The sequence below is a fragment of the Saimiri boliviensis genome, chromosome 4 (genome assembly GCF_048565385.1).
Source record: "Saimiri boliviensis isolate mSaiBol1 chromosome 4, mSaiBol1.pri, whole genome shotgun sequence".
In the NCBI taxonomy this organism is placed as follows: Eukaryota; Metazoa; Chordata; class Mammalia; order Primates; family Cebidae; genus Saimiri; species Saimiri boliviensis.
In genome coordinates this window covers 43,095,000-43,117,230 of record NC_133452.1, presented here as the reverse complement: position 1 = coordinate 43,117,230, position 22,231 = coordinate 43,095,000, and the positions used below count along the sequence as shown (strand labels likewise).

The 22,231-nt window shown below is 35.9% G+C and overlaps 1 protein-coding gene and 1 pseudogene across 2 annotated transcripts in view; one reads left to right on the top strand and one right to left on the bottom strand.

The window, feature by feature from the left end:
- The window catches only part of CENPW (centromere protein W), a 215,124-nt gene that overhangs the window by 157,009 nt on the left and 35,884 nt on the right, over positions 1 to 22,231 (top strand). The window lies entirely within an intron of this gene.
- Positions 5,327 to 8,172, bottom strand: LOC141584186 (histone-lysine N-methyltransferase SETMAR-like; annotated as a pseudogene).

The following is a 22,231-nucleotide window of genomic DNA, read 5'->3' as shown; positions in this document are numbered from 1 at the left end:
GGCTTTTGCTGCCAATACTTTTGGTGTTTTATTCATGAAATCCTTGCCTATGCCTATGTCCTGAATGATTTTGTCTAGGTTTTCCTCTAAGGTTTTTATAGTGTTAGGTCTTATGTTTAAGCCTTTAATCCATCTGGAGTTAATTTTAGTGTAAGTTGTCAATTTTAGTAAATGGGATCTAATTAAACTCCAGAGCTTCTGCACAGCAAAAGAAACAATCATTAGAGTGAACTGGGAACCAACAGAATGGGAAAAAATGTTTGCAATCTACCCATCTGACAAAGGACTTATATCCAAAATCTACAAAGAGCTGAAACAGATATACAAGAAGAAAACAAACAAACCCATTCAAAAGTGTGCAAAGGATATGAACAGACACTTTTCAAAAGAGGCCAACAAACATATGAAAACATATGAAAAAATGCTCATCATCACTGGTCATTAGAGAAATGAAAATCAAAACTACATTGAGATACCATCTCACACCAGTTAGAGTGGTGACCATTTAAAAATCTGGAGACAACAGATGCCGGAGAGCATGTGGAGAAATAGGAACACTTTTACACTGTTGGTAGGAGTGTAAATTAGTGCAACCATTGTGGAAGACAGTGTGGCCATTCCTCAAGGACCTAGAAATAGAAATTCCATTTGACCCAGCAATCCCATTACCGGGTATGTAACCAAAGGATTATAAATCATTCTATTATAAGGACACGTGCACATGTATGTTCACTGCAGTACTGTTTACAATAGCAAAGACTTGGAACCAACCCAAATGCCTATGAATGATAGACTGGACAGGGAAAATGTGGCACATATACAGCATGAAATACTATGCAGCCATAAAAAACAATGAGGTCGTGTCCTTTGTGGGGACATGAATGAACCTGGAAACCATCATTCTCAGCAAACTGACACAGGAACAGAGAATCAAGCACTGCATGTTCTCACTCATAGGTGGATGTTGAACAATGAGAACACATGGACACAGGGAAGAGAGCATCACACACTGAGGTCTGTTGGGGGCGACTAGGGGAGGGACAGTGGCGGGTAGGAAGTTGGGGAGAGATAACATGGGGAGAAATGCCAGATATAGGTGATGGGGATGGAAGCAGCAAACCACATTGCCATGTATGTACCTATGCAACAATTCTGCATGTTCTTTACATATACCCCAGAACCTAAAATGCTATTAAATATATATATATATATATATATATATATATATATATATATATATATATATAAATCTTTGTCATTATGTCACATTTCTCCACTTACAAACTTTGATTATTTTCTATTTCTGCCTCTTAATTTTCTGCTGTTTGACTTCCTTCTTGGTTTGATTCTTTATTTGTGTGTAAGAATGCTTTGTTTTCTCAAAACAAATGTTTGAAAAAGTGTTTTCCAAATCATTATACTATCTTCAACAATACAATTTTTTTAAAAAAATTAACAGATGTTTATTTGATAGCTTGTATAGGAATGGAAATGGTACATATCTGCAGTGCACAGGACCAGTTCTTTAATTTTAATACTTTCATGACTTTAAAAGAAATTACCTTTGTAATTTTTCCTAGGAAAATCTTTGCCAATCTGTGGTGGCTAAATGGTTAATTTGTTTGTCTCCACCGTGGGACACTTCATTTTTCAGGGATTTCCAGGAATACCAGCTTTAAGTTAATTTATTTCCTTCTTTATCTTTGATACTTTCTGTAAATTATTTTTATTTTTATTATTTTTAAATTTCTGTGGCTACAAAGTAGATGTGCATTTTTATGGGGTACTTGGAAAGTTTTGATACAAGAATGCAATGCTTAATAATCACATTATGTAAAATTTAAAATAGGGTATTCATCTTCTCAAGCATTTACAAACAATCCAATTATAATCTCTTAGTTATTTTTAAATTTACAATTAAATTATTATTGACTATAGACATTCTGTTATGCTATCCAATACTAGGTCTTATTCATGATTTCTAACTATTCTTTGTACTCATTAACCATTCTTACCTACCCCCTACTACCCTTCCCAGCCTCTGGTAACTATCATTCTATTTTCTATCTCCATTAGTTCAACTGTTTTGATTTTTAAATCCCACAAATAAGTGAGAACATGCGATATCTATCTTTCTGTGCCAGGTTCATTTCACTTAACATAATGACTTCCAGTGCCATCCATGTTGTTGCAAATGACAGGATCTCATTTTCTTTTTTTTTTTTAAAGATTGAATAGTATCTCATTGTATATAAGTACCACATTTTCTTTGTACAGTCATCTATCTGATGTACACTTAATTGCTTCCAAATCATTGCTATTGTGAACCGTGTTGCAACAAACATGGGAATGCAGATATCTGTTCAATCAATATACTGATTTCCTTTGGGTGTATACCCAGCAATGGGATTGCTAGATCATATGATAGCTCTATTTTTTTTTTTTTTTGAGGAAATGACAAACTGTTTCCACAGTAGTTGTACTAATTTACATTCCCACCAGCAGTATACAAAGGTTCCTTTTTTTCCACATCCTCGCCAGCTTTATTATTGCCTATCTTTTGGATGTAAGCCATTTTAACTGGGCTGAGATAATATCTCATTGTACTTTTGATTTGCATTTCCCTGATGATCAGTGATGTTGAGCACCTCTTCATAGGCCTGTTTGCCATTTGTATGTCTTCTTTTGAGAAACATCTATTCAAATTCTTTGCCCATTTAAAAATCTGATTATTAGATTTTTTCCTACAGAGTTGTTTGAACTTCTTATGTATTCTGGTTATTAATCTATTTTCAGATGGGTAGTTTGTAAAGATTTCCTCCAATTCTGTGGGTTGTCTTTTGACTGTTGATTATTTCTTTTGCTGTGCAGAGCTTTTTAACTTAATGTGACCCCAATTGTCTGTTTTTGCGTTGGTTGCCTATGCTTGCGGAATATTACTCAAGAAATTTTTGCCCAGGCCAATGTCCTGGAAATCTTCCTCACTGTTTTCTTTTGGTAGTTTCATAGTTTGAGTTCTTAGATTTAAGTCTTTAATCCATTTGGATTTTATTATTGTATACGGCAAGAGATGGGGATATGGTGTCATTTTTTGGCATAGGGATATTGAGCTTTCCCAGCACCATTTATTGAAGCGATTGCCTTTTTCCTAGTGCATGTTCTTGGCATCTTTGCTGAAAATGAGTTCACTCTAGGTGTGTGGCTTTGTTTCTGGGATCTCTATTCTGTTCCATTTGTCCATGTGTCTGTTTATAGACTGCTTTGGGTATATGGAAATGTTCACAATTTTGATTCCTTCAGTCTATAAACATGGAATATTTTTCCCTTTTTTTGCTGTCATCTTCAATTTCTTTCATTGATGTTTTATAGTTTTTATTGTAGAGATCTTTCACTTTTTTTTGGTTAAGGCAATTCCTAGGTATTTAATTTTATTTGTGGCTCTTTTAAATAGGATTACATTTTTTATTTCTTTTTCAAATTGTTTGCTGTTGGCATATAGAAATGCTACTGATTTTTTAAAGTTGATTTGTATTCTACAACTTTACTGAATTTATCAGTTCTGATACATTTTTTTGTGGAGCCTTTGGGTTTTTCTAAGTATAAGGTAATATTATCTGCACACAATGATAATTTGACTTTCTCCTTTTCAATTTCGATGCCCTGCATTTCTTTCCATTGTCTGATTGCTATAGCTAAGACTTCCAGTGCTATGCTGAATAACAGTGGTGAAAGTGGGCTTTCTTCTTGTGTTCCAGGTCATAGAGGATGGGCTTTCAGTTTTTTCCCATTTAGGATGATACTAGCTGTGGGTCTGTCATATATAAATTTATTATGTTGAGGAATGATTGTTTTATACAAGTTTCTTTATGGTTCATATTGATAGGTTGTATGTGTCTAAGCATTCATCTATTTCTCCTACATTTTTCACTTTATTGACATATTGTTGCTCCTAGAAGCCACTAATGATCCCTTGAATTTCTTCAGCATCAGTTGTAACGTCTCCTTTTCCGTCTCTAATTTTATGTGGATCTTCTTTTTTCTCAGTTTTGCTAAAGCTCTGTCAATTATAACTTTTCATAAAGTCCAAGTTTTCATTTTATTGATTTTTTGTATTGTTTTCTTCATTTCAATTTCATTTATTTCAATGAAATATATTTTAATTTCTGCTTTGATCTTTATTATTTATTTTCTTCTACTAATTTTAGGCTTGGTTTGCTCTTGCTTTTCTAGTTTTCTAAGATGCATTGTAAGGTTGACCCTTTGCAATTTTTTTTCTTTTTTGGTGTAAGCACTTTTAGCTGCTAAATTCCTTCTTAGCACCACTTTAATTCTTTTTCATAAATTTTGGTATGGTATATGTCCATTATCATTTATTTCAAGAAATGTTTCAATTTCCTTATTAATTCTTTTGTTGACCCACCTAATCATTCAGGGGGATATTGTTTAATTTCCATGTGTTTATGTAGTTTCCAAAATTCTTCTTGTTTTTGATTTCTACTTTTAGTCCATTGTGGCCAGAGAAAATACTTGGTATTGTTTCAATTTCATAAAATGTTTTAAAATATACTTTGTGACTTAATATATGGTCTATCCTTTAGGATGATCTATGTGCTGAGGAAAACAATGTATATTCTGCAGCCATTGGGTGAAATGTTCTGCAAATATCTGTTAGATTCACTTGGTCTATTGTGCTGATTAAGTCTGATGTTTCTTTGTTGAGTTTTTCTCTCGCAGTTATTTGCCTAATTCTGAAAATGGAGGTTAAAGTCTCTAAATATTATTGTATTGGGATCTATCTCATTTTAGTTTAATAACATTTACTTTATATATATGAATGCTACAGTGTTGGGGTACATATATATTTACAGTTGTCATATACTCTTGCTGAATTTAGCCCTTTATCTTTTTTCTTTTTCTGAGACAGAGTCTCACTCTATCACCCAGGTTGTAGTGCAATGGCATGATCGTGGCTCATTGCAACCTCTGCCCCCCCACCCACCCAAGTTCAAGCAATTCTCTTGCTTCAGTCTCCCAAGTAGCTGGGATTACAGGTGCCCACACCACACCCAGCTAATTTTTTGTAAATTTAGTAGAGACAGAGTTTTGCCATGTTGGCCAGGCTGATCTCAAATTCCTGACCTCAGGTGATCCACTCACCTCAGCCTCCAAAGAGCTGGGATTACAGTCATGAGCCACCTTGCCTGGTCTGTCCCCTTTATCATTATATAGTAACCTTCTTTGTCTTGTTATTAGGTTGGTGCAAAAGTAATTATAATTTCAGAATATGAATTTTAAATCATTATAACTAGGCTCAAGCACATCTTTATTAATCAAAATAGGAACCATTACAATCAACACATTTTTGCCAATGAAAAATAATTTATTCTTGTAGCATAAAAATTCATGCTTCAGGATTTGACGAACTATTGGAAAGCATTTTCTTCATCCTGCTGGTTATGGAAGCATTTTCCTTACAAAATGTTGTTGCAATGTCTGAAGAACTGGTAGCTCCTTGGTGAGAGATCAGGTGAATATGACAGATGAGGTAAAACTTCATAAACCAATTTGTTCAACTTTTGAAGCATTGGTTGTGTGATGTGTGATTGGGCATTGTCCTGGAGAAGAATTGGGCCTTCTCTGTTGATCAATGCCACCTGCAGGCATTGCAGTTTTTGGTGCATCTCATTGATTTGCTGAGCATACTTCTCAGATGTGATGGTTTCGCCAGGATTCAGAAGGCTGTAGTGGATCAGACTGGCAGCAGACCATCAAACTGTGACCATGTCCTTTTTTTGGTGCAAGTTTGGCTTTGGGAAGTGCCTTTGGAGCTTCTCAGTTCAACCATTGAGCTGGTCATCACCAATTTTCATATAAAATTCACTTTTCATCACATGTCACAATCTGGTTGAGAAATGGTTCGTTGTTATATAGGAAAAGAGAAGGTGACACTTCAGAATGACAATTTTTAAAATTTTCAGTCAGCCCATGAGGCACTCACTCACTTATCAAGCAAGCTTTTTCACCTTTCTAATTTGCTTCAAATGCTGAACAACTGTAGATTGGCCAACCTTGAGTTCTTTGGCAACATCTTGTGTAGTTGTAAGAGGGTTAGCATCTATGATGCTCTCATCTGGTCATTGTCAACTTCTGATGGCCAGCCACTACACTTCTCAACTTCAAGGCTTTCATCTCCTTTACAAAACTTCTTGAACCACGATGGCACTGTATGCTTATTAGCAGTTCCTGGAACAAATGCATCATTGATGTTGCGAGTTGACTCCTCTGCTTTATTATCCATTTTGAACTTGAATAAGAAAATCACTTGAATTTGCTTTTTGTCTAACATAATTTCAATAGTCTAAAATAAACAGCAAGTAATAAGTCATTAGCAAAAAAAAGCAAGTTGCCATTAAAATAACATGTAACGTAACAACATTTATTTAAGAATGTATTCCAATATCGAACTGCAAATTCCAGCAGTGCAAAAACTGCAATTTCTACTGCACCAACCCATTTTCATCTTAAAATCTATTTTATCTGATATGAATATAGCTATTCCTGCTGTTTTGGTGGATCCATTGGCATAAAATGTCTTTTTTCATTTCTTTATTTCTCATCTATGTGTGTCTTTATATGTGAAGTGTTTCTCTTGTAGGGAACAGATCATTGAATCTTTAAAAAAAAAAAATCCTTCAGTTGTTCTATGTGTTTTCGTTGGAGAGTTTAGTCAATTTTCATTCAATATTGCTATTGATAAGTAAGGACTTGGTCCTGCCATTTTATTATTTGTTTTCTGGTTGTTTTGTGATCTTCTCTTCCTTCTTTTCTTTCTTCCTGTCTTCCTTTTAGTGGAGGTGATTTTCTCTGGTGATATGATTTAGTTTCTTTCTTTTTATTTCTTGTATATCAGTTTGATGTTTTTGGTTTGTGGTTACAATGAGGCTTGCAAATGCTACGTTATGATCCATTATTTTATGATGATTACAACTTAACACTATTCATGTAAATAAATAAGCAAATAGAAAACTGATAAAAACTCTGTGCCTTACTTCATCCCCTGCTTTTTAACCTTTCAATTGTACTATTTCTTAAAAAGTGTTGTAGTTGTTATCTTTTATTAGTTTATTATTCTTTTTATTTAAGAGTACTTATTTTACACAGCACAGTTACAGTGTTATAATATTCTGTGTTTTTCTATGTATTTTCTATTACCAGTGAGTTTTGTACCTTTAGATGTTTTCTTATTGCTGATAATGTCAATTTTCTTTCTGATTGAAGTACTTCATTTAGCATTTCTTTCAAGAGAGGTCTGATGTTGATGAAATATCTCAGCTTTTGTTTGTCTCTGGGAAAGTCTATTTCTCCTTTATGCTTGAAGGATATTGTCAACAGATATGCTATTCTATACTACACATATTTAAAGTGTTAATGGAAAAACACTTTAATATGTTATGCCACTCTCTCCTGGCCTGTAAGGTTTCCACTGAGAAGTCTGCCACCAAATGTACTGAAGCTGCACTGTATGTTGTTTCTTTTCTCTTGTTGCTTTTAGGGTCCTTTTTTTTCATCCTTGACCTTTGAGAGTTTGATTATTAAATGCCTGAGGTAGTCTTCTTGGGTTAAATTTACTTGCTCTTCTATAACCTTCTTGTACTCGGATATTCCTATCTTTCTCTTCGTTTGAGATATTCTCTGTTATTTTCCCTTTGAATAAACTCTATCCCATCTCTTTCCCCACCTACTCTCCACTCTTTAAGGCCAATAATCTTGTGTTTATCTTTTTGAATCTATTTTCCAAATCCTGTAGGCATGCTTCCTTGTTTTTTAATTGTTGTCTTTTGTTTCCTCTGACTGTGTATTTTCAAGTACCCTGTCTTCACACTCACTAATTTTTCTTCTGTTCATCCACTTTGCTATTAAAAGACCCTGATGCATTCTTTAATGTGCCGTTTGAATTTTTCAGCTCCAGAATTTCTGCCTGATTGTTTTTAAATATTTTAATCTCTTTGTTAAATTTGTCTGATAGAATTCTGAATCCCACTTTTTGGCATCCTTAATTTCTTTGATTTTCTGCACAATAGCTATTTTGAATGTTCTGTCTGAAAGGTCACTTACCTTTGTTTTTCTAGTATTGGTCTCTGGTGCTGTAGTTAGTTCATTTGGTAAGGTCATGTTTTCCTGGGTGGTCTTGATACTTGTAGATGTTTGTCTGTGTCTGGGCATTGAAGAGTTAGGTATTTATTGTTGTCTTCTCAGTCTGGGCTTATTTGTACCCTTCTTTTTTGAGAAGGCTTTCCAGATATGCAAAAGGAGTTGAGTATTGTGATCTAAGCTGTATCTGCTTTTGGGAGTACCCTAACCTCATTAACATCATGGTTCCTGGGGACTTAATTAAAATACCACCTTGATGTTCTTGGACAAGATCCAGAAGAATATCTGGATTACCAGACAGAGACTCTTGTTCTCTTCCCTTTCATTCTCCTGAACAAATGGAATATCTCTTTCTGTTCTGAGCCACCTGAACCAGGCAGTAAAGTGACAAAAGCATCCCTGTGGCCACAAATACTAAAATTCTGCTGGGTCAGATCTGAATTCAACATAGCATCGGTTCTTGCCCAAGGTCTCCTATAACTAACTACTCCCTGGCTATCACCTACATTCAGTCAAGGCCTTGGGGCCCTACAATCAGCAGGTAGCAAAGCCAGTCAGTGCTGTATCCTTTTCTTCAGGGTGGCAAAGATTTTTAGGTCTTGGATGCATCCAGAGGTATATCTGGGAGCCTAGGACTAGAGCAGAAAACCTCAGAGTCCCTCTGATGTTCTAGTATACTTAGTCTGAGCTGGCACTCATACCACAAGATGTAGTTCTTCTCAATCTTCCAACCACTTTCCAAAGGCAGAGGAGCCTCACTGTGGCCACCACCACCACAGACCCATGGAAAGTACTACCAGACTACAGCTGATGATCCCGTAAGCGCCAAGTGCTCTTCAGTCAGCTCCTGGTGAATGCTTTCCATCCTGGGATTTTCTCTTCAGGGAAGTGGGCTCCTCTCTGGCCCAGGGCAGGTCCAGAAATGCCATCTATGATCCATGTTCTGGAATTACAGATCCCAAGAGCTCACTTGGTGCTTTATCCCTCTGTGGTTGTGCTGGTACCTAAAGTAAAATTCAAAGTACCTTTTACTTTTCCCTCCGTTTTCTCAAGAGGAAGTTGTCTTACCCCATAGCCACTACAGCTGGGAATGTGCTCTCACCTAAAGTCAGCGAGTCTCTAAGTCTCCCTCAAGGCCATCTATGTAGTACCTGGGTATTGCTGCTGGCTATTCAGGGCCAAAGGTCTCCTCAGTTAGCAAGTGATGAGTCCTGCCAGGACTGGGTTATTTTATTCAAGGAAGCAGGTTCCCTTCTTGCCCATGGCATGTCTAAAAATGTTGTTTGGAAGCAACAGCCCGGAAAGAAGACCTCCTGACTCTGGGGCCCTATCCTGCTGTGGCTGAGCTGATATTCAAGATGCAAGATGCAGTCCTCCCCACTGTTCCCTTTCCTCTCCACAAATGGAGGGAAGGGGTTGTTTTTGGAGCCACAAGCTGCATACCCTGGGGTTATGGGAGAGGTAATGCCAGAACTCTCTTAGCTGCCCTCTGCTGGTGTCTCAGTAAGCTGAGCTTGCCCCAGTCCACTGGCTAGGGGTGGCACTAGGATTAACTTAGGCATTGCTGTCCTTGTTGCCTACATTGCCTTTCAAGTTTAGTTAGAGCCCCAGAGCACTTTAGCCCATAATGATAAGATGTGCAGAACTCAAGTTCAGACCACTGGGATGGTGATTCTCCTCAGAGCTGGCTGGTTTAAAGACTTCCTCCCTAGGAGGGCATTAGCTTGAATTTGGTCTGGTTTTGTTTTCTGCTTTAACAAGGGAGTTCAGTGCCTTAAAATTGCTGTGTTCTCCCTCTCCCCAGTGCATAACATCACTCTGCACTGAGCCACTGATGCTGAGAGGGATGTAGAAAAAGTGGTGCTGGAGACTCAAGACTGTTTTTCCTACCTCTTTAGTGCCTCTTTCCACAATATGACCTTAAGACCAGGTGCTGTGAGTGCTCATCTGAATTTTGGTTCTTATGACATTTCTTTTTGTGTGTGTGGATTGTTGTTAAATTGGTGTCCTGGTATAGGGGATGGGGGGTAGAACCTTCTATTTGGCCATGTTGTTCTGTCCCTGAATATTCTTGGATATATGGATTTACCTTAGTTCCATATATAAAGAATCTTCTTCAAAATTATACTATCACAGTCAAAAAACATACTAAGATCTGAACTGGAATGTTAAAAGACAAACAAACAAACCCTATATCCAATTTTCTTTTAGTGTCTCTCTCTCTCTCTGGGCTGCTGGACTGGTTGGATAATACATAATAATTCAGTATTTTAGAATGACACATTATAATAAAACTTTAATAATTCATTAATAGCCATGCAAAACGCATGACTAAAAATAATGATGTTGAGATAAGAGATAATGACTATGAGATAATGATATTTAATTCTGTGAACTCATGACTAAATTAAATATTATGTATTGGGTTCCCTATAGAAGACAGTTCAATAATAAATGATCAAATGATAAAAAAGTGAATGTAAATAATGATTTTTAAAATGCAGTATACATTTTCATAAGTACAAAAGATTAAAGCTGTTTGTATTGATAGAATGATTGTAGAAAATTTTAAAAGAATATTTATTTCAAAGGTAAAAGAAAAATGATCTTTGCCTTGCATTCCCTTGCTTGACAGAGAAATGTGCAATGAAAAACTTTAAAAGCAGTAGAATGTGTTTCAGAGCTTGGTTATTTTATTTTAAAATAATTAATTAAATATTTTAATTGACAAATAATTGCATATATTTATTATGTACAATATGATGTTTTGAAATATATATACCTTGGGAAAATGGCTAAATCAAGCTAATTCGCACATATATCTCCTCACACACATCATTTTTTTTGTGGTGAGAACATCTAAAACTGATAGCTGATCTTTGTGACATTTAAGAATATCATAAATTGTTATTAACTATAGTAACTATGTTATATAATAAATCTTTTAAACTTGTTCCTCCTACATAAGAACATTTTGTATCCTTTGACCAATATCTCCCCACACCCCTCTGCTAGACTCTGGTAACCACCATTCTACTTTCTGCTTCTATGAGTTTAACATTTTTATGTTCATGTGATATTTGTCTTTCTATGGAGGATTCCCCTATGTTCTGGGAGTTTTAAAGTTTCAGGTCTTATATTTAAGTTTTTAATTCATTTTGAATTGATTTTTGTATATGGTGTGAGATAAGGTTCTAATTTCATTCTGCATGTGGATATCCATTTGTCCAAAAACCCTTTATTGAAGAAACTGTCTTTTTCCCATTATATGTATACTTGAAAGCTTTGTCAAATATCAACTGACCATAAATGCATAGATTTGTTTATAGGCTTTCTATTCTGTTCAATTGGTCTATGTGTCTGTTTTTTACACCGGTACAATGCTATACTGATTACTATAGTTTTGTAGTATATTTTAAAGTCAGGAGGTGTGATGTCTCTGGCTTTGTTGTTTTTAATCAAGATTGCTTTGGATACTTTGGGGTCTTTTGTGGTTCTATACACATTTTAGAATTGTTTTCTTCTATTTCTGTGAAAAATATCTTTGATAATCAGATAGGGATTTTGTTGAATCCATAGACAGCTTTGAGTAGCATTACCATTAAAAAATATTAATTCTTCCAATCCATGAATACAGGATATCCTTCCATTCCAGGGCTTGTTTTTAAAAGTATTGTAACTAATGCCATGTCTTTGGTAAAACCTTGGTCAATGATTGCTGTGCCATGTCCCAAAAATTGTTCTTATAAAATGAAGGATTTATTTTATTTCATGTTATCTTTTTACAGATAAAACAATAATAACTTAATCCACTGAATGTTGAATATTAATTATACAGCACATATTATTATAAGTTTCTGTAATACATTTATTTGGTTTTATTTTGTGAGTGACAATGATTGCTTAAACTCTACTATGGATTGATCAAAGATAGTGAAATACAATGTTTAAGATTCTCCCACAATCAAAATCAGACCTTTGGTAAAAGACATAAAACTGAATTATTTCATTTATATAATTAGATTCAGCTTACACAGTTTTAATTTAGAAATCCTTTACAAGGGACATGACTGATTATATGTAGTCATTTTCTTGTTCTTAATGAGTTAATTTTTAAAATCAGTTTTTCGGGTGAACATTTAAGGAAACTCTTGATCAAAACTGCTTTTAAAAATATTGACTTTATCAGTTACAATCTTCAATTATAAAGAAAACTCAACTAGATATTAAACACTTATTTTCCCAGGAATGCTTAGGAGAATGAAGCAATACTTTATGTCTATGGGAAAAAACAAAAGCAAAACTGTTTCTTAACAATGAGTTCCTGTTTGCAAGAATGAAGAGAAAACAAATCATAGGAAATGCAGCCTGTATTGGTACCATTTCTTAGTGATTAAGCTGTTTTTGAGACTGTCTAGTGAGAAAATATGTCAAACATATTTAATTTTTATTCACATGAACAACCAGAATACCAAATAATTAAACCTCTGTGGTGAACCTAGCACACTGCTCAAGTTTTCATATCATTTTTTTAAGCAAGCACCTTCTCCAAACAGTTTTTTTTTTTTTTGAGTGAAATAGTCAAGGTAAGGAAAATTTCCTTCCCACCCTTCTTTAAGCATACTGAAGCAGCAGTAACAGAAATAATTGTACCAGCCCTTTCAGTGTGTAAATTGAAGCTGTAGTTCAGAGAACATCAAAGGGGTCAAAGGGATAGTAGGGGTTTTTGTGTCCCAACTTGTCCCTATTCTTTTTGTGGTAGCTGATCCCATCTGTCTCCAAGAGCCAATTGTAGCTTATTCTTTGTGAGTATTGTTCACAACTCACCTAAGTAAAGATTAAACTTGTGGCTCCTTTCCCATGTGTTCAGTCTGGTGTTAAAATGCAAAAGCAGCCATCTATTTGTACAACCACACAGTCATAAGTAATGTGAGTCTGCAATCCAGAAAAATAAATTATTTATATTTAATATATAAATATTTAAGATAATGTTTTTATACTTTCTAAAGATGTTAGAGATTTAGGTAGCCAAATTAGGCAAATAAAAGCTTCTCTGCAGGGTAGTTGTGAATGTGGAGGTTTCATCAACCTCCAGAAAATACAGAGTATAGTGACTAACAAACAATAAATAATAGTTATGAATTATCATAACTGAACTTCTGGCCATAATGAGATTCCTTAGCTGAAGAAAGGGTGCTCTCAATGGAAGAGGACATTATTTTTATATTTTCTAAAATCTTTACCTATTTTCTAATTTATTCTTCAGCATAAGGATCACAGCTTCTATATACTGAGCAAGCACCAATTATAACATTTTATTGTTATTGCTTTACATTCATGATGTTGTGGCAGATATCTTCTAATACATTTCCCCACACCAGAGAATCCAGATACTTAATAAAAACTAACAACATTCATAATTGAGAAACGATTGGTCATTAATTCCTAGGCTTGGTTTTAGGAGAAACAGAGTTAATGCACTTTAATAAGTCTTCCTGTGGTACGTATGTGTTGTAAGAGAGCTCTAGAGACTTAAAGCATACAGGAGGTGTTTAGTGTGAATTAAACTACTTGGGTAAACATCATTTTTCCTTCTGATTTATTTATAATGATTAAATATACTCGATTATTTTGCCCATAACCCAATAATTGATTGACCTGGGCATTAATATATATATATTTAGTTAAACAAAACAGGTAAGTCAAATTGTTTTTATGCTCTGTGAACACTTCAGCTTTGTTCATTATAGTAATTGGGGGAAGTACCAGTCATTTGATTGCTCTTTAACCTTTCATTATATCGACAATCTGTTATTGCCTAGCATCAGTTCCATCCTTCTCAGAAGGTGGCTTGGCATTTCTGTGGTATTTTCAATCTAGGGAAATAAATCTGCATCTCCATCTGGACTGACCAGATGAGGCTCCCTTCAGAGCCAATTAACACTTTACCAATGGGGTCACCTCAGCATGGTAGGAGGTGCTTTACACCTCCAGGGCGACCGTAAACTGTCCCCACAATGCCTCCAGATGCTCCAGGTCTGGAAACCAATCAATCTTTCACATAAGTGGTTAGCACACCTACCCCAGGGTCCTAGAAAGACACACCAAAAGATATGTATGGCTTTCCAAGCCAGAACCTTTTGAATATTCTTTTGTTTGTCTCTTTATTTACACTGACTGAGAAGAATACTCACGACACACAGAAAAGCAAATCAAGCTCGATGCACAAGGAACAAGCATCACTTCTGTTAAATTTTATAGTCACGAGTGGTTATCACTTCTTAGCTAGTTTGACTAGAGATTTCTCAGTAGCCTCATTTGTGACCATTGAAAAGCCATAAATCCATATGAAAAGTCTTCCAGTACCCAGTCCAGGGAGAAAGTTTCAGGTCATACACCTGTAAAAATGTTTAAAGCACACCCATGGCAGCTCTGATGCCACTGTGGGCTGCCTTAGGCACTTCTTTGTGGTATCCTGTTGGTACCTGAGAGATCTATGGATTTGTTGTTGTTGTTGTTATTTTTAGGAGCCCAGACTTAGATTTCTTCAGCTTTTCTGCATAGGCGTCTTATTTAACAAAGCCATTTCCTTAACTCTGCTTTAGCTGGGAAAGAATGCAAATTAAATATTCTTCACTAGAAAGAATGGGAGGGGTGATAAGTGAAGAAGAAAAAGTAAAAAAGAAGGCACAGGGAGCACAGTGGAGCCGCTAAGTTCCCTCAGGTGGCTGGCTAACTAGCTTGGCCCTTTGTGTAGACAGTGTCTGCCTGTGGGATGGAGCTAAAAGACAGAAGAATGACAGTCTGGAGGAAAAAAGAAAGACAGTAATTACGGGATGCGTGCGATTAGTGCGGTAGCCAGAGAAATTAAGCCACGAGTCCTAGGAATCTTCCTTTCTGTATGGTACCTGCAGAGGAAGAGAAAAGACCTCACTACAGAGTTCTGTTGGAATCTACTCCCTGCCAGCTCAGCTTGATTGCTTTCTGGGTTACCTACTGTGGAGGTTCAGCAGCTCGACCTTCCTTTCAGTAGAGCTATATTGTCCTGCTCTGAAAAAAAGCAGATTAAGAATTTACAGGGATCCCTCCATCACTGGTCTCTGACAGGAACACTCAGGGAGCTGATTTTTCATGGTTCAATTTGCCTGGGGCCAAGATTCTTATCAAAATGTATTCTGTTAATGTAAAGTACCATTGCAGTTTTAAGAAATAGCTAACTTTCTATTATACTTTTGCTCTCATTTCATTACTCCTCATCCTTTTGTTTTAGTGTTGGAATTCTTCCCTAAAGTTACTTTATTATTATTGTTGTACTTGGAGGTATGTTTGCATTTGAATTCAGGTTTATAGGTGAAGAATAAATCATGTCAGTTGAGAAGTTTACAATTATTTTGTAGGTAGGTAAACTGTATTCTAACTGCTTTGGATCCGAAATATTCCTAGCTATAATTAAGAACATCCTTCAGTTGTCTATTTTAATTTAAATGCCTTAATTAAAAACTATATATTTGCAGAATAATTGAAAAGTACTTTTTGTTAACATGAAAGCTATTTAATTTTACCAAGCCAAGAAGAAGCAAAGGATATTCAATCTCTTCTTAGTTTAATACATATTTTTGAGAGCTGTTTCAAGTGGAGGAGGGGAGAGGTTAGTCAAATTTTAAGCCAAGAATCTTTTCAGCCTCTGCATATGTGTCATCTTAGATAGTTCTGATTAGGCCTTAGTATTGCTAACATTTTTATTGCCTCTTTTTATTATAAGTGACTTGATATTAACCTTTTTAGCCTGCATAATTCTATTAATATCTCTGCTAAAAATTTGAGGTTATACTGGTAAATGAAATAATTGTACTATACTTGGTTGTGTGACTTCAAAAACAAGAGGTTCTTTAATGCTGTATGTTTTGTTAACAGGGCAAGTAAAAAACTGGAAATCACATTTATTCTACTAGAGACGAGAAAGCTTAGCAGATGGACTATAATGATTTTCCAGGAAGAGGAAAGGAAACATCTTTGTCTCCTATTCAGATTGGTTTCATCTGGCATAGTCAGACTTGGAGCAGAGGCCTTTCTAGCTCACTCAGCAACAATGCCACTGCCTATTTGTGATGTTTGATATAATAATTTTTTGATGCATTGTAGTTCAAAACAAGTAGTATGGAGAGTTACTCATTGAAGCTCATTCATTTAAAATGAACAATGTACAATGTTCGTTTTAAACGAATATGTAATATGCTAAATGTTAACAAAACATACAGCATTAAAGGACCTCTTACTTTGAAGTTGATATATAAAACATACATATGCCACTGTTCTATGTAGGCTTACCTTATTCCAGAGGGAGCTATGTCATGATCTGTCCTATTACGAGATCCTTAATAAAGATCTCCATTCCTATTATGAGACTCTGGTAATGTTGGGTCTAGGAAATATACTTTGGAAATCCAGAATGATTCCATTGTCCTGCCATGTCTTATAGCATCTTAATCTCTTTGTCTTCCTTCTCCTCACAATCTTACAGAAATAAAAGGGACGAAGACCAAAGTACAGTTTGTTATCTCTGAATGACTTTATTTTTAGAGCTATTTATTAATGGTTTATAGTAACTGCAAATGAAAGATCAGCATTCTTCTTTCTAGTTACTTTCTAATATTCAAATAATAATATATCTGAGAAATTCAATATGTATTCTCAATAAGTAACATTTTTTTCTTTTGCAACAAAAATATGTCAATAGGACAGGCTATCCTTCTCATTACCCTCTAGCAGGTGAAGCTTCTAAGACATTACTCATTACTCTTTTTAGTGGAAAATTTTAAATTTTATTTTCTTGATATTATTAGAAGAAAATTTTGTTTTAAAATTTTCCAAAACATCCAGCTATGGCATTCTTCTAGTAATAATTTCTTAAATGGAGTGGATGAGATGGGAAAGCTAAAAAATGAGAGGACAGATTAAGATTTGAAACTGAAAGTAAGTTGCTTGTCATATATCCCATGAAGTAGACAAAATAGGCTAGGCACAGTGGCTCATACCTGTAATTCCAGCACTTTGGGAGGCCAAGGAGGGCAGACTGCTTGAGGCCAGTAGTTCCAGATCAGCCTGGCCAACATGGCAAAACCCCATTTCTATTAAAAATACAAAAATTAGCCAGGCATGGTGGTGCATGCCTGTAATCCCAGCTACTTAGTAGGCTGAGACAGCCAAATTGCTTGAACCCAGGAGGCGGAGGTTGCAGGGAGCCAAGATCATTGCCACTTCACTCAAGCAAGACTCTATCTCCACCACCACCCCCCAAAAAAGAAAAGACAAAATAATGTGGTTAAAACGACCAAAGTGAAGACATCTGTCTGATGCTGAAGAATCATGTTGGGAAAACTATCCAAAAATTATGTTAGAAAAAGTTATAGGACATGATCAATTGGCTAGCAAAAAGAAAGGTGACTAAATTACTGCTAAGGATAAGTGAAGGATGTATACCAGTTCCAGATTAATTAGCTGGGACAGGCACCTATGTTGAGATGCACAATATCAAAGAGGTTACTGAGCATGTTGTGATATTACTACTGTACAGCAGAGTGTGCTAGCATGATTAGAACCAAACTAAGCTCAAGTCTGTGTTAATGTAATAAGCAAGGGAAAAACAAGAGCCAAGGGAGAAAAGGACAAATAAGGAAACTGGCTGTTGATAGCTTGCACACACTTGCATGCCATAAAGACCTTTTGAAGTTGCAGCAGAAACAGTCCCTGTGGAACAATGATAACAGAGAGACAGACGTTGATGTGTAAATGACATCATCATCCAAAGCCACTTCCACTCAAGCAGCGTTCCAGATCATATTGGGGTTCAAAGGGACTCTAATCTTACCCTGCTCATTTTTTTTTCTCCTAAGTTCTTGCCAGAAATGAGGGAAACACAGAGATGCTTGTTCATGTTAGCTTTTCTGACTTGACCTGGAAACTGAGAGTCATGTAACAAGACAAGGGCTGCCCAGAGTTCACAGATTTAAGGATCAAGTTTGTGAAGACATTGGCTTAGATAAAAGGACAGTAGTTAACATTAGCATTACATAAGCTTGAACAACTATCTCAAGAGATATCCAGTACTTTGAGAGAAACATGAAATTGTATCAACAGTTTATAAATAAATGTGAATTTATAATACTACTGATAGAACTGCCTGTGAAAGGAAAAAGGCTGCCCTTCCTGTCTTGAAAAATATTTTTCATTTCTGAATAATTTAGGGCTGGGCAATTTGATCTTTTATAGGTCATACTAATCAAAATTTTGCCATTCTTCAGTAGATGATAAGCCTGTTTAGCAATATGAGGCAGGTACTTCCACTTTCTGAGGGCCATTAGTTAGAATTCTTAGGGATAACCATTGTTCAAAGAACTGGATATTAATGATAGTTTCACATAACATTATATGTAACATTTACATAATATTATATGTTGTATAAATAACATGCTTACTCACTGAGAGTGGTACAGAAATCAAGAGTCATGAAACCCAGTACAGGAAAATTAACATTGAAGGTACAAATCAAACAATACTATGGCCAAATGTTATCCCCTGTAATAAGGACCTTAGATTTGAAAAGTCCCTAAATTCGAATGATAAACCCTTTCTCAGTATGAAGTGTTTATATAGCACAAGCTAATTAGTATTAGAAATGTCTGCTTTATTTCCTTTTCTCTGAAGCTTAGACATCTATCTGGGAGGAGGCTGAGTACATCAAGTATTCCTTTCAGTGTAAGCAATAAGTAGTTCACTTCCTGTACTTTCCATGAACTTTGTAATGGTTAAATAAAGCTATATTCAACATGAACTTGTGAATACCTCCCTTGTAATTTTTCTTTGGCTAGGATTGAAACCTCAATATAAAGTAGAAACTATTTGACTTTCTGTTCTTACACCATAACACATTCTTTAGTAGGGTGGTAATATTAATCAGATGTGGCTATTTATTACCATTGTAAGTTAAGTGAGAACTTTGTCACTGTAGAAAGTTGCATTAGGTTCATGCTATTACATATTACTCAGCTGTTAAAATATTATAGGATATTTGTGGAGGTCTTTAGAAGACTTTTTTTACAGTAATTATTTAACTATTAGGCGTGCTTTAGTTTATTCAGTGAGAGTCTCTGGGGTGCTGTTCTTGGTTATATTCTGAATAAGACTTTGCCCTATTAGTGAATGTGTTTATATATGCTAATTTTAAATGGGTATATGTTTCGCCAGAATTCTGGCTGGCAATTTGGCAATAAGTTAAATGCGAGACACAAGGTTCATATGTAACAACTGGTGAAAAAAGAGATTAAAAGGGGAAGTTGAAAGTTAGCATAGAGTAATTGGAGGAAGCTAGCTTTGTTAAGTCACAAAGGAATTGTATTAGTCAGGGTCCTCCAGAGAAGCAGAGACAATAGGATATATAGAGATATAGGAGAAAATACAGGAATTAGCTCTTGCAAATATGAAGACCAGTGAAGTCCTATGATATGTCATCTGCAAGCCAGAGATCCGGGAAGGCTGGTGTAATTCAGTCTGAGCCAGAAGGCCTGAGAAACAAGAGTTCTGATATCTGAGAGCAGGAGAAGATAGCTTAAGGTGAGAGAGAAAGAAAGAAAATTCATCCTTCCTCCACCTTTTTGTTCCATTTGGGCCCTCAGCAGATTGGATGATGACCACTCTTATTGGTGAAGGTGATCTTCACTAAGTCTACTGATTCACATGTTAATCTCTTCTGGAAATATCCTCATAGACACACCAGGAAATAATGTTTACCAGCTATCAAGGCTCCCTTTAGTTGAGCCAAGTTGAAACATACAATCAACCATTACAGGAGTGATGTGTGCAAACATGCCCCCTTGCCTCTCCCACTTATTCCTTTACCCTTTGACCTGTACTATCTTAGCTTCTGTTTAATCTATTGCATTTTTTCCTCTTAAGGAGCTTATCCATGATACCCCTACTTCTGGAATATTCTCCCACTCTCTCTTCCCTTTGGCTCTCCTTTGCTCTCCCATCATCAATTGTGTTCTGCCAGATTTAACCCCTAAAACATTCCCTGAATCCCTATGCTTATCTCCAAGTCTTCTCTCAGTGCCTTAATTTAGGTCCCAGCCACATCTTTCTCTTCTTATATAGGCAAAGTTAGTTGAGCCCCTAGTCTTCTTATTTTATTTATTTATTTATTTATTTATTTATTTGGAGACAAGGTCTCACTTTTTACCTAGGCATGCAGTTGCATGATCACAGTTCACTGAAGCCTCAAGCTCCCAGCCTCGAGTGATCCATCTCAGCCTCCTGAGTAGCTGGGACTATAGTGTGTGACACCATGCTAGGCTAATTTTTGTTTTTATTGTTTTGTGATGGGGTTTCACCATGTTGCTCAGGGTGGCCTTGAACTCCGGAGCTCAAGTGATCCACCCATCTTAGCCTCCCAAAGTGCTATGATTATGGGCATGAGCCATGGTGCCCAGCCTGGTCTTCTTATCTTTAGTTCATCTACTACCTAATTGACAAAATGTTCTATCTCTTCTGTCCACACATGGACAGAAGAGATAGAACATTTTGTCAATTAGGTAGTAGATGGACTAAAATAGTTCTTCACTGTCTAGAAGATAAAATCCAGCCACTGTTATTATATATATATATATATATATATATATATATATATATAATGTAGCCATTGTTATTTTATATATATGCATATCTATAAAATCCAGCCACTGTTTTTTATATATATATGTATATATACATACATATACATATATATATATATATATATATATATATATATATATATATAGTGCTTTAAATTCTGGGGTACATGTGCAGATCTTGCAGGATCATTGCATAGGTATACACATGCCATGGTAGTTTGCTCTCTCTATCCCCCCGTCACCTACATCAGGCATTTCTCCCAGTGTTATCTCTCCCCAATCTCCCTGCCCCCTCCACTGTCCCTCCCCTAGCCCTGCACTCCCCAACAGACCCCAGTGTGTGATGTTCCCCTCTCTGTGTCCATGTGTTCTCATTGTTCAACATCCACCTATAAGTGAGAGCATGCAGTGTGGTTTTCTGTTCTTATGTCAGTTTGCTGAGAATGATGGTTTCCAAATTCATCCATGTCCCTACAAAGGACATTAACTCATCATTTTTTATGGCTGCATAGTATTCCATGGTGCATATGTGCCACATTTTCTTTGTCCAGTCTATCACTGATGGGCATTTGGGTTGGTTCCAGGTCTTTGCTATTGTAAACAGTGCCTCAATGAACATACATGTGCAGGTGTCTTTATAATAGAACTATTTATAATCCTTTGGATGTATAACCAGTAATGGGATTGCTGGGTCAAATAGAATTTCTATTTCTAGGTCCTTGAGGAATCACCACACTGTCTTCCACAGTGGTTGCCCTAATTTACACTCCCATCAACAGTGTAAAAGTGTTCCTTTTTCTCCGTATCCTCTCCAGCATCTGTTGTCTTCAGATTTTTTAATGATCACCATTCTAACTGGCGTTAGATGGTATCTCAATGTGGTTTTGATTTACATTTCTCTAATGATCAGTGGTGGTGAGCATTTTTTCATTTGTTTGTTGGCCTCATATAATGCTTCTTTTGAAAAGTGTCTCTTTGTATCCTTCACCTACTTTTGAATGGGTTTGTTTGTTTTTTTCTTGTAGATCTGCTTTAGTTATTTGTAGATTCCAGATATTCGCCCTTTGTGAGATGGGGAGATTGCAAAAATTTTTTCCCATTCTGTTGGTTGCTGGTTCACTCTAATGGTTGTTTCTTTTGCTGTGCAGAAGTTCTGGAGTTTAGTTAGATCCTATTTGTCTACTTTGGCTTTTGTTGTCATTGTTTTTGGTGTTTAAGTCATAAAGTGTTATTATATTTTTAAGGCCCTCCATAATCTGTTTATAATCTCATCCCTGTCTATTCCCTGCCTTCAAGGTTCCCAGCTTGCAAAACACTTGTCTGCAGGTCGTACATAGGTAAATAATTGAAGTGTGCTGGATGGAAGAAAGAGGGAGTTATGGAAACTACAAGGCACATCTAAAGAGTTCAAC